The following is a 16642-nucleotide window of genomic DNA, read 5'->3' on the forward strand; positions in this document are numbered from 1 at the left end:
TGGTCCTCTGCAAGAGCAGCCAGTGCTCTTAACAAATGATCCGTCTCTCCAGCATCCTAATACAGACTAATTTTTCCAATTTAAGAATTCCATCCTAATCTGAACTAATTTTTCCAATTTAAGAATGAGATGATTCCTACTTACCTGCTTCCTCTTTCTTTCAACAATGTCCCCCATTGTGTTTTGGAGAACAAGTCATTTGGTGCTTTAGTTTAGGCTTTTTCCCTGTTTTTTTTTTTTTTGTTTGTTTGTTTTTCAAGACAAGGTTTCTCTGTGTAGTTTTGGTGCCTGTCCTGGAATTTGCTCTGTAGTCCAGGCTGGCTTCGAACTCACAGAGATCCTCCTGGCTCTGCCTTCTATGCGCCAGGATTAAAGATGTGTGCCACTGCCACCTAGCCTTTTCTAAGTGTTTTTAGATTATAATTATAGTTTTAGAGATTTATTTTCATTTGTGTGTGTATATATAGGTGTGCATGATTGTTTATGCCATCCTGTTCCCATGCCCAAGAAGGCCAGAAGAGAGACCTGGGTGCCTGAAGCTAGACTTACAGGAGGTTGTGAGCTGCTCCCTATGGGTGCTGGGAACTGAACAGGGGTCCTCTGCCAGAGCAGCAAGTGCTCTTAACTCCTGAACCATCTCTCTATGTTTTTTCTTTTGACTTAAAAATGCATTTTGTTTGTTTGTTTGTTTTTGGACAGCTCTATGAGATCCACACAAGTACTTCAAATATTCCTCCAACTAAACTGGTTAGCCCACCCATGTGCAGGTTTGAGTGAAAAATATTGGCACAGGCTCATGTATTTGAACCCTTGGTCATATTGTGAAGGGTATGAACCATTTAGAAGGTGCAGCCTTCTGGAAGTTATGTGTTACTGGAGGTGCATTTTAAGAATATATTACTGCAACTTACTTCCAGCTTTCTCCCTGGTTTTCTGCATGTGTTGCAGATGTGACTTCTCAGTGTCCTGCTTCAGCTGCCCCACCACTATTAACCTTCCTTCTGGACCACAGGCCATATCCAATTCTTCCTTCCACAAGTTACTTTTGATTATGATGTTTCATCACCACAGTGGAAAAGTAACCGCCATTACACACCCACAAATAAACTTCCTCTTTCAGTCCCTATATGGCTTTGTGGGTTCACCAGAGTATTTTTCAACACACTTAGACTTGTTCCTGTTTCCTGATCCCCATGTCATCCATCTAATCACTGAGTGTTTGTTTGAAGTCTCCCACACCCAAGGATGACTTTGAACTACTGATCCTCCTGCCTGCCCCTTGCACACACTGGAGTTACAGACATGCACTATCACACCAGGCTAATCACAAAGTCTGAAAACTTTTGCCTCTGCATTTTCCTGGTTCTGGCCATTCATCCCCATGTGCAGCTCCACTGTGGCAAAGTGACACAGCCTGGTCCCCTCCAGTCTGTGCTCTGCACCCTAAGACTGTGATGTCAGAATCCAGCTGCTGTTCAGGGCACAGCACCGCCCTTCACCTCTCACAGAGACACTGCTGTCCAGACACTGTTCTCTCCAGCTGACCTGCTTCCATCCAGGTCCAGGGTTTCTACCTGGGCAGTGATTTTAGTCAATGACGATATCAGTGACCACACATCCTGTTCCCTTTCCTTTCTGGTTCAGCTTGTGCAGTGAAACCACCCGTATCCTCAGAAAGATATAAAAAGAAAACCCTTCCCACTTTGGAACTGCTACCATGTGGGTGGAGCCTGAAATCTCCTTAGAGTTCCCTGCCATGTAGATATCTACATTCCTGTCTGTCCATAGCATCGATAACCTTTAGTAAACATCTTCCTCCTGGGTAATCTGTGTCAGTGACCCTCTTGAATCCCCATCTGAGACCTTTCCCACCCACTGATGTCATCATAGGTCTGAAATGGCCGCTCCATTTGTCCTCTGTTATCAGAGGCTTGGGGACCTGACTTACCAGGTTCCCTTTGGTCATCTCCTGCCTCGTCCACCAGCTCCACAGTGCTCAAGAGTTCCTGAGGTGGTTTTCCTTTCATGGAAGGCCAGAGAGTGTCCTCTACATGACTCCCAGGACTCTCCTGGCTATTATATGGAAGAGCGGGGGTGGGGGTGATGGGGGGGTGGTTTGAGATAAATCCTCATATAGTCCAGGCTAGCCTTGAATCCTTGATCCTCCTGCCTCCATCTCCCAGGTACACTGACTGAGGTGTGGATCACCACTGGCTGTCATTGTTTTCATTTTTTAATCGTATTATATTAATTTACTTACGGTGTGTGTGTGTGTGTGTGTGTGTGTGTGTGTGTGTGTGTGTGCACAATATGGTTTGCGTGTGTTAGAGGACAATGTCCAGGACTCAGCTCTTTCCTTGGGCATGTGTGCTCTGAGCATTTCCAGTGCCCTGACCTCCTGAGGCATCTCACTGCCTATGGCTGTCCCTATTTATTCTTTAACAGTCTATGTTATTTTTCTTCCTCTGAGACTTCCTCTAACCACCTGTCTCTCCTCTGACCTGTCTGTCAACACCACAGCTCTTTCAGAAATGAACACTCAGCCCTTGGATGGCTCCCCCATCACCATGCAGTTACTAGAGAAACCAGATGTTCATCTACTTGGGATCCTCCAGTTTCAAGGCAGACTTTGGGAAGTGGAGCAATACAGCTTTGCTGAGGCAACTTCTGGTCCCTGGTGCTTTCCTCTCCCCAGGTTTCTCCTGGGCAGCCCCTTTCTCCTCTGTAACCACAGGGGAGGACTGATGACCTGTGACTAAGTCAACAGAGATGAACTGAGCCATGACTGGACTGTGCGTTCACAGACTTAACCCTGCAGAACCTCACTTGAGGAAGCGGCTTCAGGTAGAATCCCAGTGAGGTTAGCAGTGCAGGGCTGCAGTCACAGTCTCTGTGTAGCTTTGCGCCTTTCCTGGAACTCGCTTGGTAGCCCAGGCTGGCCTCGAACTCACAGAGATCCGCTTGCCTCTGCCTCCCAAGTGCTGGGATTAAAGGCGTGCACCACCACTGCCCGGCCTCAGTGACGCTCTTGAATCCCCATCTGAGATTTTTCACACGCACTGATGTCATTACACCAGGGCGCTGTGGTGGCCACTTCATTTTTCCTCTGGTATCAGAGACTTCGGGACCTGATTTACCAGGTTCCCTCTGGTCATCTCCTGCCTCCTCCACCAGCACCACACTGCTCTAGAGTTCCTGAGATGTTTTCCCTTTCATGGAGGGCCACAGAGTGTCCTCTACATGACTACCAGTCCTTTCCTGGCTATTTTGTGGAAGGAGGAGGGTTGAGATAAATTCTCATATAATCCAGGCTAGTCTTGAACTCAAGATTCTCCTGTCTCCACCTCCCAGGTGCACTTACTGAGGTGTGGATCACCATTGGCTGTCATTGTTTCATTTTTTAATTGTATTAGATATATTTATTCACTGTGTATGTGAGTGTGCACACACCATGGTGTGGGTGTGTTAGAGGACAACGTCCAGGACTCAAGCTCTTTCCTGACTCAGCCATGCCCTGACACTGGCATCTGGGCTGTCGTCAATCCCCTTCAAGGACTCTGGTGTAGACTGTTCTTGGAAACACTCAGGAAGTGCGATGGGGTGCAGTCTTGGACCACTTACCTTTCCTTCTCCTCCACCTGAGGAACACTGTCAACCCCACAACCCCAGCCAGGAGTACAGCAGCAGCCACTGCCAATCCAACTCTGGTTCCCAGACCCAGGGTCTGATTCTTCCTGCTCTTCTTCCCTTCTGTGGCTGTGAGTGCAGTTCTGGTGAGTGCAGTTCTGGTGAGTGCAGAAGTTGCAGAGGTGGGGCTTGGAGAGGTGGTCCTGGGGGCTGGGAGGAGACAAAGGAGGTCAGCATGGAACTTCCCTGACAGGAATGATGCTCTGAGGATGCCTCTGCTGCACCCCTTGCCCCTCAGACTACTGAAGCAATGGACTCCAGGGAACTGGGGTCACCCAGGGAGTCTCATGCTGGGAGAAGGAAAAGGCTGAGGTCTGGAGACAGCCAGAGGAAGAACTGGCCTCCCAGAAAGAGAGTTCCCACAGTCCTGAGAACTCCTCAGATCAACCTGCAGCAGAGACTGGACAGAGACAGGGATGGCTACTGGGGGCGGGGCCACACCAGACCTGGGACTGCTCAGCTCTGCACATGTCTTGTCTTCTATTTAAGCCTAAACCTCATGTCAGGACCTGTCAAAACCCCAACTATGGAGTTGTCACTGATCTTCCAGTATGGCCATGCTGTGTAAACCTCTTCCCTCTGCTTTTCCTGAGACCGTCTCTTTAACTGTCCCATTGGGGACAGATGGCCAAGCCTGGCTTGTTAGATATGCCGGGGACCAGGCTCTGATCCTGCACTCAAAGAACAAATGGTTCCTTCTTGAATATGGGGGCACACATGGGCATCTTGTCTCCTTTGGTGGGTGCGGGATGAGGAACAGCTCTTAGAAGCTCACACAGGGAGAAGGGAACATTTGCTGAGGCTGAGAATCCGGTGAGCAAGGACAACTCTCTATTTTCTGGTAGAAATGTCCTCAGACCCTCATGTCATCTCTTACAAAGAGCAATCTCTAAGTCACACAGATCAAAAAACAGTCATTGTCTTTTCTTTTGTTTTGTGTTTTGTTTTGTTTTGTTTTTTCGAGACAGGGTTTCTCTGTGTAGCTTTGGAGCCTGTCCTAGAACTCACTTTTTAGCCCAGGCTGGCCTCGAACTCACAGAGCTCCACCTGCCTCTGCCTCCCGAGTGCTGGGATTAAAGGTGTGCACCACTGCTGCCCGGCTAAACAGTCATTTTCTAATAAAGTTCTTGTTAGAACAGAAGTAGCCGGCAAGTGTGGACAATGCTGCTCTAAAGATTAGAGTTATTGAATGAAAATCTCAGGACCGGGCACGGCTTGCCTCTCTATGGGTCAGCGAGGTCCAGAGACCCCTTGTACAATATAGACTACTGTCATTGCTCTTGGATGCCCCCCATAGCTAGATGGTAAGAACGGATTGCTGAAGATACTGCTCGATTTTGATGTAGATATGATCAAAATTCATTGTATAAATGCGTGAAACATTTAAATCATTGAACACTACTTAAAATGTTTTTCCATTTATTTTATGTATGTGTGTAGTATATATCTGTGAGTGTACATACAGGAACCTACACACACAAGCAGATGAGCCTGTGTACACAGACAGATAGACAGACAGACATACACACAGACACAGACACACACACACACACACACACACACACACACACACACACACACGATAGAGACGTGTGCCTAATTATTCATGTGCAGGCCAGAAAGGCTTCTGGTTCCTCTTGCAACATTCTCCACCTGTTCCTCAGAGGCAGGGTCTCTGTGAAATGGGGGCTTCAGAATCAGCTAGGCTGAAAGCCAACAAACTCAGCAATCCTCCTGCCTCCACCTCCTTGGAACTGGTGTCACAGCATATGCAGGGTCACCCAGCTTCCTATGTTGGTGTTTGAATTTGGGCTTTGGTCCTCACAATCACAAAGTCAATGCTCTGAACCACTCTTAACATTTTTTTAAAGTCCTTGTAGCCCAGACTGGTCTTGACCTTGCTGTGTAGCTAATGACATTCCTGATCTCAGTACCTCCCAGCTACTGGGATTACAGTTATGCACCAAATCACTTTAAGAAAGGCCACCTTGGGCTGGAGAGATGGTTCAAATGGTTAAGAGCACTGGCTTCTCTTCAGGAGGTACTGAGTTCAACTCCTGCATCCACATATATCACAACCATCTATAATGAGATCTGGTGTCCTCTTCTGGCACACATGCAGGCATAACACTGTATACATAATAATTAATTAATTAATTAAAAAAAGAAAGTTCATCTTGACCGGCCAGTGGTGGCACCAGCCTTTAATTCTAGCACCCGGAAGGCAGAGCCAGGCCGATCTCTGTGTGTTAGAGCCCTGCCTGGTCTACATAACAACTTCCAGGCCAGCTAAGGCTACATAGTGAGTCCTTGTCACAAAAAAATCATTTTTGTTGGTATAAATGTATGTAATATAAGCTATATCATTTGAACTCTGCAATATACAGCTCAGTGCTTACAGAACATTCATTCTGTGTAGCAGCCAACCACTGCTATTCAGTACCAGACCTTTTTAAATAGAATTTCCTCTGTTGTCCTTATTTTAGCAGGGAGTGTAGTCAAATCTGTGTGTGTGCTTGTGTGTGTGTGTGTGTGTGTGTGTGTGTGTGTGTGTGCACGCATGCACACATAGGCCACACACATTGATGTATACATATATATTACCTTCTCTCCCAGAATGTCCAAAAAAACAAAGGAAAAAACAAAGGTGTTGGAAGTACAGTGGTAGAATAATAACACAGATGAAAACAGCCATTGACAAGGATAAAGGCAGACACTAAGAAAGTGTGTCCTGAGGGAGAAAAGGCAGGTCAGCAACCGAGGAGATGCCTCAGTCCTCAAGTACTTGCCTTGTGTCCTAATTAGTTATTTTGTTAATTTGTCACAAGCTATAGTTATCTGGGAAGAGGAACCTCAACTGAGAAAATGCCTCCATCATTGCCCGTAGGCAAGTCTGTAGGACATTTTCCTGATTAGTGATTGGTTTGGGAGGCCCAGCGCACTGTGGGTGGTACCATGTCAGGGCAGAGGTCCTGGATGCTATAATCCAAGCAGGCTGAGCAAGCCATGGAAAGCAAGCCAGTGAGCAGCACCCCTCCATGGCTTCTGCTTCAGTTCCTGCTTCCAGGTTCCTGACTGGAATTCCTGCCTGACTCCCCTTGATGATGGAAAGTGATTGGGATGTGTAAGCCAAATAATCATTTTCCTCCACAAGTCTTTTTTTTTCATGGTGTGTTTCACATCAATAGAAACTCAAACTAGGTCATCTTTGAGGCACAGAGATCTGAGTCGCATCCCCAGGGACCTGTGTGTGTTGCCATGCACTTGTAATCCAGCACTTCAGGGGGAGATAGGCAGAGCCCTGGGGCTCACTGCCAGCTGGCCTAGACCATTGGTGAGTTCAGCCCAGAGAAAGACTTCCAGAGAGAGAGAGAGAGAGACAGAGACAGAGAGAGACAGAGAGAGACAGAGAGAGACAGAGAGAGAGAGACAGACAGAGAGAGAGAGAGACAGAGAGAGACAGAGAGAGAGAGAGATCACCCGAAGTCTTTTTGCTTAGACACCAAAGAGAAAATTGCAAAGGAGAGTAATATTGAATTGGCTACAAAAATGAAATTGTGGAAAGAGAATTAATAAGCTAATCACAGGTTTTTTTCAATACTTGTTGCACATATTTCTCTGGGTGTGATATCTTTGTACTAAAAGAGGATATTTTGCATGGATAAAACATTTCTTTTGAGGGCTGTGGATGCAGCTCATTGGTGGAGTGCTTGCCTAGGGTGCACGAGGCCCTGAGTCCATCTCAAGCAGTAAACACAGGAGTGGTCACACACCCTTGTTATCCCAGCACTTGGCAAGTGGAGGCAGAAGAGTCAGAAGTTCAAGGTCATCGTCAGCTATATAACAAGTTTGAGGCCAGCATGGACTACATGAGATTTTTGTCTTTTAAAAAATGGAAAGAAATTAAAAATGTCTTTTTATCATTAATTTTAATATTTTAAAAACAATGGTCAGGAATATTCAGTTAGTGAACTAATTTTAAAAGTACTAATGGTAGAACTCACAGTAGAAGTGAGGTGTAACTCAATGGCAGAGCCCTTATCTAGTGTGCATATGGCCTTGGGGACCATCTGAAGTCCTGCTAAAAGAAGAAAAGCATGGTGTGTCTGCCTGAAGCAGAGAAAGGTATGGCTGCCTTAGACTGATTGACTGCGAAGCACCTAATAGACTATTGCAAAGGTCAGGAGAAATTAGGAAAGGAGGAAGAGGGAGGAGGCTGGAAGAAGAGAAGCTATTTATGGAAACATGTAGGAGAAACTTGTAGGAGACACAGGAAATGCAGATGTAAGGTGCCTGTCAGTTCTGGGTGTGGAGTTTATCCTGAACCAGCAGAGGGGAGGCGGGTGGGTCTAACCTAGAAGGGACAAACCAACTTATCACAGGCATCGCTGTAATTGGGGATGTAAATTATTTAACTATTCACTTAATATTTTATTTTCTAAAAATTTATTTTTTATTAAATTTTTGCATGCACATATTGGTACCTGAGTGTGTGTGTGTGTGTGTGTGTGTGTGTGTGTGTGTGTGTGTGTGTCTTTGTTTCTGTCTGTGTGTGAGGACCCAAAATTAAACTTGGATGTTCCTTCCTCAGATGTCATACTTCTTATTTGTAAAATAGACCACGTGAGCACTTGTAAATGCAACACTGTGGGAGAATGAGACAAGAGGATCAATGGGGTTTCACAGCTCATCAGCCTAGCCCAAAACAGTGATCTCTAGGTTCAGTGAGAGACCCTGCTCTAGGGAATGAGGTGGATCTTACTAGAGGAGGATCACTAATGTTCATACGTAGCCTTCCCAAGAACAAAAATGGGGTATATGTACACACACACACACACACACACACACACACACACACACACACAAGCATGCATGCTTATACCATATATACACACTGTACAAAATCAAGACAGAAGGCAGGCAAATAAACAATAGTGTGAACTCGAGCAGAGGCCATGTGTCTGCTGGTTGAGAGACACTTGGAGGTAAAGGGTCCCTTTCAGGGTCTGTTCCTCACCAGAATGATCTTGAGCAGCTGTTGAAATCTGCTGGTCTCTGTGTCTCTCTGTATAATGACCATGAGAGTGCCCAGCAGTGTGACAGGTGGCTGGGGTAATGCCCACACAGTGACTAGGCTGGGCCTGTGTGCACTCTGTGTGGAAGCTGCAGTTACAGCTGCCATGGAGGAGGAGAAGTGACCAGAGAACCTGATCATGGTGCAAACATGAGGGTCTGTGTAGGAAGGTGGGGGATGGGGAGGAAGGAGGGGAAGAGGGAAATGAGAGATGGAAAAAAGAAACTGGGTCAGGGAGAGTTGAGGGATGTGTCTAGAGACTGGTGAAGTGTGGGGACCCAGAGGAGGAGGGGTACACAGGACCAGAAGGCACCTACTGTGGAAGGCACAAGATATGGTGTAAAGTCTAGATCTATCGGAGACCCTGACACAGGACCAGGTGAAGGCTGCTCCGTCCTGGAGAGGCCAGATCCACGTGGATTTGTGTCAACGAGGGTGGGGTGGGCAGGGCGGTAGTCAGTTTGGAGAAAGGAGCAGGAGACTGGGCCATCTGGGAAGAGCTGAGGCTGGGGGTGGGGTGGATCTGAGGGCAATGAGGGGCAGCTCAGAGAGAGCAGCTAAGGCTTGTGGATGGTTGTGGGGAAGAGGAAGGTGGAGTTGTCAGAGCTCTGGGGAGGGGACAGAACACATGAGAGGAATCTGTGGGAAGGAACAGAAATGTAGGATCTCTAATGACATCTGTGGTACAAGGAAGTCAGGGTCACCAAATCCTGACCTGGGATGTGCTCACCAGGAGTGATGGTGAGTTGGGTTCCATGATATGGCTGCCACCTCTCTTCATGTTTTCTTGTGTTCAGAGAAACTCGGCAGAAGTACACTGTCTGGTCCTTCTTCAAGTTCAGGATTCTAAGGATTCCGGATGTCTGAGGCTGTGTCCAGTTCAGAATGAGCCGGTTCTTGAAATGCTCATGTATAAAACCCAAAGAAGAGTTGTACATATATTCCCCATGGAAGTTCTTCCATCTCCAGTGAATCCTCATGTGTGGATCATGTGCCAACTCCCAGGGGAAGTAGAAGGAGAAGGGGATCTTGATGGAGCCGCCCTGGACACCAGAGAGGTGGGCTGGTTGGAACCCCCAAAGGGTCTTTCTCTGTTGGATTCTGCTGAGTAACCTGGGAAGGATGAGGGAGATTCTGAAGCCACTGGAGGGGATGGAAAGGACAACTCAGAGCTTCCTGAGCCATCATCCTTAGGAAGCTGTGGGACACAAGGCAGGACTGTCCCTGTGTCCCACTGTCCCATTCAGGACAGGACAGACAAGGAAGCGTTGGGCTGGACTCACTCTGAGGATGAGCTCTCTTGGGGCACAGAGCACTGGCTGGCTCCTCCAGCAGACCCCTGTCCACATGACAGCCTGCTCTTCCCAGCGCCACTGGCCCCTCCTGTGGTTAGGGCAGAGTCCCTGCTAACAAGGTCCCCACCACTCACCAGCTTGCAGACATGCAGCTGACATCAGCAGAAGCAGGATCCAAGCCATGGCCTGATTTCCTCCAGGAAGTGAGACCAGCAGAGCCATCAGGAAGGAGAGGAGCCCTGTGCAGGGACCCTGGGGTGCTCAGGAGTCAGGAAGAATCGGGGTAAAATGACCCACATACACAGAGGCTTCTCATGTGGGGGACATGAGTGGGGCAGGACCTCCCCATCTCCACCTCCTTATGACCAGCAACTTCCTTCATCATTCTGGCTTCTTCTTTCCCATGCTGCAGAAGATCCGCCCTGTGGTCACTGACAGGATGGCCGGGCCCTTGAGCCCAGATCCCATTGTTGCCAGAAAGATACGGAACTGACCTCACCAGGCCGGGCTCTCCTCTCTTCCACCTTGACCTCCTGTCTTGTCCAGTCTTGTCCATTTCCCATGTGGCCTGTAATCACTGTTTCCTCACCTCCACATTTCCTCCACTCCTGCCCTCCCCCTCCTCATCTGTTTCTTATTATGTATCCCACCATACTGGTTGTCTGTCTGTCTGTCTGTCTGTCTGTCTAATAACTTCAGGCACAGAAGTGGTCAGTTTCTGCTCACTTTAGACACAGCGAGGATGGAGGTGATGAGGAAACACATTCAGTCCCAGCCCTAGCTCAGTGTCCCCACCACCATCTGCTCTTTGTCCTCTTCTGTACTAACTTTCATGTCCCTGTGGCACCCTGCATTCTCTGAAGGGTGTAGGAGGATGGGGACAACAGCAGGACCCAGGCCTGGGGAACCTTCAGAAAAGCATGTCTGTGAGTCCTGGCTCCCCGATGTCCTGGGAGCGACATGGCCTTAGGAAAGCATTGTGACCATCTGGTGTTTAGTTCCCTGTCTCACACCATCTATCTAGGGTTGTTGCTGATGTCCAGTGTGGTGGTCCATGGGAACTAATCACAGAGTGTGCTGGTTATTACCCTCCCAGATGTGGGTGTACATCTTGTAGACTGGCTGCCAGCATTAGAAGCATCCCCTGACTTGAGGAGTTAGAAAAAAAATGTTAGAGGAGGAGATCTTAGAGGGCCAGAAGTAAAAAGTCACATTAGTTACTCTTAGTTAGATTCATTTAGGCAAATTCTTTAGATTGTTTTATTTGTGAGAAAGGTCTAGGAAGTTAGAAAAAGGAACTGGAATTTCTATTTTTCTCTGAGCTCAAACGCCCTGACACGTGGATTTCTGTCTCTGGCCATGGGTATCAGTGACCCATGAGATTTTGTCTCTGGCTGTGGGTATCAGTGGAAGCTGGGAGTCTTCCTACTAGAAGCACAGGTGACTTTGAGATCGTCACCCAGACCCACTCATTTGGTCTTTACGATGGAGTACACAGTCTCTTCCTGGGGGTCTTCATGGACGGGCTGGCAGGGTGGTGTTCCTGGGGAAGCTGGGCTTGAGCGGGCAATGGAGGCGTACACGATGTTGTTATCCTGTGGGGACAAGAGGTTGGATGGCAGCAGTGCATCTGTGGCCACCATAAAGCAGCAGCTGCAGCCTGAGTGTCCTGCCCACACCTGCAGCAGCTGCAGCCTGAGTGTCCTGTCACACCTGCAGCAGCTGCAGCATGAGTGTCCTGCCACACCTGCAGCAGCTGCAGCCTGAGTGTCCTGCCCACACCTGCAGCAGCTGCAGCCTGAGTGTCCTGCCCACACCTGCAGCAGCTGCAGCCTGAGTGTCCTGCCCACACTTGCAGCAGCTGCTGCCTGAGTGTCCTGCCCCACCTGCAGCAGCTGCAACCTGGGTGTCCTGTCACACCTGCAGCAGCTGAAGCTGAGTGTCCTGCCCACACCTGCAGCAGCTGCAGCCTGAGTGTCCTGTCACACCTGCAGCAGCTGCAGCATGAGTGTCCTGCCACACCTGCAGCATCTGCAGCCTGAGTGTCCTGCCCACACCTGCAGCAGCTGCAGCCTGAGTGTCCTGCCCACACCTGCAGCAGCTGCAGCCTGAGTGTCCTGCCCACACTTGCAGCAGCTGCTGCCTGAGTGTCCTGCCCCACCTGCAGCAGCTGCTGCCTGAGTGTCCTGCCCCACCTGCAGCAGCTGCAACCTGGGTGTCCTGTCACACCTGCAGCAGCTGAAGCTGAGTGTCCTGCCCACACCTGCAGCAGCTGCAGCCTGAGTGTCCTGCCACACCTGCAGCAGCTGCAGCCTGAGTGTCCTGCCCATCCTGCAGCCTCCACCCTTCTGCCTCCTTCTTCAACATCCTTCTAACTTCCCTCAGGCCTGAGTCTGAGTGGCTTACCTTGGGGTTCTCTTTGGGGTCCATATATTGTCCTAGAGAAAAGGAACATAGAGTGCTGAGGTCAAACTGTGACAGGAAGGGAGACAGATGACTGGGAGTTCCAACAGTGAGGTGAGGACCTTGGTTACATGGGAGAGACAGGGTGAAGGAGGGAAGGGAGAAAATACAGAGGGGTGCTCATGTAAGTGTGGGGTCTTGGGAGAAGAAGGCAGAGTCAGGTGGGGAAACAGGAAGCTGGCAGAATTTACCTTCAGGTTCAACATTGTCAGTGTTTTCAGTGAGGTCCCTGCACAGGAACAAATGGACAACATATCAGAATCTGGACAGGAAAGGGTTAAGACATCAGGTGCTGGGCTGCAGAGATGGCTCAGTTAGGTAAGTTAAGTGTCACATAAACAGGAAGTCCTGATTGCAGACCCAGGACCCACAGGATGCTGGATGCTGGAGAAGCAGAGACAGTCAGATACATCCCTGGAGTTCACTGGCCTGGACCAACAGAAGAGCTCTAGATTCAGGGACAGACCCTGTCTCAAAAGATAGAGTGGAGGGCTGGAGAGACGGTTCAGCTGGCAAAGTGCCAGTTTAACAAACAGGAAGACCCAGATTTAGAACCTCAAGGACCTATGTGACAAACACTGAACAAGATGTGCCTGGAGAGACAGGAGGATCCCTGAAGCTCATTGTCTGGGTAGCCTGTCCCAACTGATGAACTTAGGTTAGTTGAGACCTTGCCTGAGGGGAGTCACCACATAGACTCTGGATTCCACACACATGCACAGGTGCACACACACACACACACACACACACACACACACACACACACACACACAAAAACATGCAGGACACAAAACAGAATGGAGAGTAACTGAGAATCACTCCATTGATCTCTGGCTTTTACACACATGGACACACGTGGATGTGCACCTGCACATGCACACACACACAGGAACAGTAATGACACACACAGAACTGGGCATGGTGGTGCATGCTTATAATCTCAGTGCTCAGGAGGTGCACACAGAGGACTCCTGGTGTTCAATGGCCAACCAACCTGGTCCAACTGTGAGTTCCAGATCAGAGCCAGACCCTGTCTGAACCAAACCAAAACAAACAAACCCAAACAATAACAACAACAACAACCCAAGGCCCAAGTGGGATCTGGAGAAATGACTTAGTGGTCAGGCCAGACCATCAAGACTGACAACCTGAGAAATATCCCAAGGATTCACAAGGTGGAAGGAAAGAGAAAGTTCTCAGAAGTTGTCCTGTGACCTCCACATGTGTGCCATATCCAGTCATACACATACACATGTATGCACATATACACAAACAAAATGTAATAAAAATAATTATTTAAAAGAGTGATTGGCACCAGAGAACACACTCACACAGATACCCAAAGACACACACACAAACACACACACACACACACACACACACACACACACACACACACACACACACCAGGAGCTGGTCCCCTCTGAGTGGTCTCTGCCATCCTCAGTGACTCTAGATGAGCATGACCGAGTTCCATTCTCAGAATAGATCTTCTCTGGAAGAGAATGAGAGGCCATTGGGAAGGTGGCCTGGCCGAGGTCTCTCAGCACTAGCTGAAGGGAGTCATTCTAGGAATCAGCTTATCCTGGGCAGGAACAGAGACTAGAAATAGGAAGAACCAAGTCTATTCTCTCTCAACACCTGGAAAACTAGAAGACAAGAAAGTTTCAGATCTCCTGGTAGGAGCTCAGGCTGGTTTCTGTAAGAAAGGACCTGGGATGGGACTGGAGGAAGGGCATCTGGCCAAAGAAAGCCACAGGGAGAGGCGAGATGGAGGAAACTGGGATGCAGTGTGGCTAGTGGATGCTTGAGTTATCTGCAAAAGGCCCTGGATTCCATTCCAGCACCTCATAACCCGAGTGTGGTTCGATGCCTTTCCTCCCAATAGGTGGGAGATGGAGACAAAAGATCAGAAGTTCAATGTCATCTTGGCTTCATAGTTGGTTTGAGGCCAGCCTGGGCTCATTGAGACTTTTTCTCAGAGAAAAAGTGTTGGAGAAGGAAGGGTCAGAGCAGGCCATGTATAGTAGGAAAAGAAGAGGCAGGAGAGAAGGGTGGAGAGGTTGGGAGGTGAAGAGAAAAGGGCAAGAGATGTGGAAGATCTGGAACAAAGGATTCTGGGACAGCGGGGCTCACTGACCATTGAGAAAGACAGAGAGAAGAAAGGGAAGGATGGGAGAACTGTTGAATCCAGGCATATGTTCAAGGCTGAGAGGAAACAGAGACAGAGAGAGGGCAGCCCAGGAAATGGAAGGAGAGAGGGAGGAAGACTGAGGTCTAAAGTGGGTGTTGTTCTGGGAAGGAGACTCCTGAGACCCTCTCCACTCCTTGTCACTGAGAATCTGGTGCCTGAGGATCCTGAGGTCATAGAGGACAAGAAGAGAGCAGACAGGATGAGTCAGTGGTTAGTGAAGACCCCGGGGTGTGGTTCTCCCATTTTTTTTTTTTATGATATTTGAAGTGGCTGGAGAGATGGCTCAGTGGTTAAGAGCGCTGGCTGCTCTTGCAGAGGACCCGGATGGCGCTCACCTGGCTGGGGTTTCGGCTTTAGTCCTCTGTCCTGTGGGGAAGAAACAGTGTCAGTGTGACATCAGTAATGACCCTCCACCATCCCTCTCAGCTGTCCTCTGTGTTCAGACCACCTTCAGAGGACAGGGGAGCAGAGAACCTGCCCCAGGCAGTCAGAGAGGAGCCTGAGCTCCCTCTGCTGGGCTGTGTCCTACACAGCAACCTCCCCAGATCTCTGCTAGGTCCATATCCACCCCTGTCTCCTCTGCTTCCTTCACCAACCTTGAAGTTCCCTCACTCCACACCTGCCTCATCTACTCTGCATTCACCAGCCTTCCTTTTTGTGCCCATAGAGACCGCCTCTTTTTCTGGATTATATTTCACTCTATTGGTCTTTTTGTCTTGGTCTATACTATGCTGTTTTCATGACCATAGGTTTTTTTTTTTTGCCACTTATTGATTATATGGTAGTTGGTGTGGCACAGTTTGTATGGAGGTCAGAGGGCAACTTGCGGCCATCAGTTACCTCCACCTTGTGGCTCCCAGGCTTGGACACTGACACCTTTTACCCTCTGAGGGCTACTGTGTTCTTTAGAAAAATCTATTATTCATTTATTTATTTAGCTATTGTAGGTTTTAAAACAAATTGTTTTGTTTTTATAATTTTAAGTTTATGTGCACATGAGAGTAGGTGCCTGTAGAATTCAGGAGAGGGCTTCAGGCAGGCCTGTAGCCAGAGTTACAGGAGGTTTTAAACTGCCTGATGTGGATGCTGGAGCAGAACTCAGGTTCTCTGCCAGAGCAGCAAGTGTTCTAACTCCTGACCCATCTCTCTGTGTTTCCTCTTCTGATTTATAAGCACACCTTTCTTTGTTGTTCTTTGTTTTCTTGGACAGCTCTGTTAGATCCATACAGGCACTTCAACTGTAACCCAAATCAGCGGGTCAGCCCACCCCTGTGCAGGTTTGAGTTAAAAATCTTCACCACAGGCTCACCTATTCGAAATCTTGTTCATATTATGGAGGTTATGGACTGTTTAGGAGGTACAGCCTTCAGGAAGAGGTGTGTGTCACGTGGGTTGCATTTTGACAACTTATTGCCCCGCCTCACTTCCAGCTTTCTCCCTGGTTCTCTGCATGTGTTGAAGGTGTGACTTCTCAGTGTCCTGCTTCAGCTGCCCCACCACTATTAACCTTCCTTCTGGACCACAAGTCAAATCCAATTCTTCCTTCCTCAAGTTACTTTTGATTATGATGTTTTATCACCACAGTGGAAAAGTAACCGCCATTACACACTCTCAAACAGACTTCTTTATTCATTCGCTAAATGGGCTTGTTGGTTTCATCAAAGTATTTTTCAACACACTTAGACTTGTTCTTGTTCCCTGGTCCCCGTGCCATCCATCTAATCACTGAGTGTTTGTTTGAGGTCTTCCACACCCAAGGATGACTTTGAACTACTGATCCTCCTGCCTGCCCCTTCCACACACTGGAGTTACAGACATGCACTACCACACCAGGCTAATCACAAAGTCTGAAAGCTTTTGCCTGGACATTTTCCTGGTTCTGGCCATTCATCCCCATGTGCAGCTCCACTGTGGCAAAGTGACACAGCC

At 48.5% G+C, this 16642-nt stretch overlaps 1 long non-coding RNA gene and 2 pseudogenes across 3 annotated transcripts in view; all 3 read right to left on the reverse strand.

Moving 5' to 3' along the window:
• LOC143270391 (paired immunoglobulin-like type 2 receptor beta) overlaps positions 1–16642 on the reverse strand; it is a 107960-nt pseudogene that overhangs the window by 72097 nt on the left and 19221 nt on the right. The window lies entirely within an intron of this gene.
• Positions 3581–11527, reverse strand: LOC102921433 (paired immunoglobulin-like type 2 receptor beta; annotated as a pseudogene). Its single transcript, XR_013047568.1, has 3 exons — positions 10191–11527; positions 9492–9874; positions 3581–3837 (listed from the first exon to the last, which is right to left on the reverse strand). The product of XR_013047568.1 is annotated as a paired immunoglobulin-like type 2 receptor beta (transcript).
• LOC102919579 (uncharacterized) lies at positions 11555–12939 on the reverse strand. Its single transcript, XR_013047571.1, has 3 exons — positions 12711–12939; positions 12463–12494; positions 11555–11651 (listed from the first exon to the last, which is right to left on the reverse strand). It is a non-coding gene; the product is annotated as an uncharacterized LOC102919579 (long non-coding RNA).

This window comes from Peromyscus maniculatus, chromosome 23 (assembly GCF_049852395.1).
Source record: "Peromyscus maniculatus bairdii isolate BWxNUB_F1_BW_parent chromosome 23, HU_Pman_BW_mat_3.1, whole genome shotgun sequence".
Lineage (NCBI taxonomy): Eukaryota > Metazoa > Chordata > Mammalia > Rodentia > Cricetidae > Peromyscus > Peromyscus maniculatus.